Raw genomic sequence first — 235 nt, 5'->3', positions numbered from 1 at the left:
CTTTTTTTTTCGAAATTTTTTTTTGAATGTATCCACTGCTTTTTCTTGCTTCAAGAATCAATTAGATGATTTTTTTAGATCCTCAATAACAGTTCTCTTTTTCCTCATTCTTTCAAGAGCCAACAATTTTTAACATTCTCAAAGCAACAAATTCAAGAGACATATGCACTGTTCAAGCATTCATTCAGAAAGCAAAAAGTATTGTCACCACATCAAACTAATTCAACTAGTTTCA

Source organism: Arachis duranensis, chromosome 10 (assembly GCF_000817695.3).
Source record: "Arachis duranensis cultivar V14167 chromosome 10, aradu.V14167.gnm2.J7QH, whole genome shotgun sequence".
NCBI lineage: Eukaryota > Viridiplantae > Streptophyta > Magnoliopsida > Fabales > Fabaceae > Arachis > Arachis duranensis.
Note: the sequence above shows the minus strand (reverse complement) of the source record.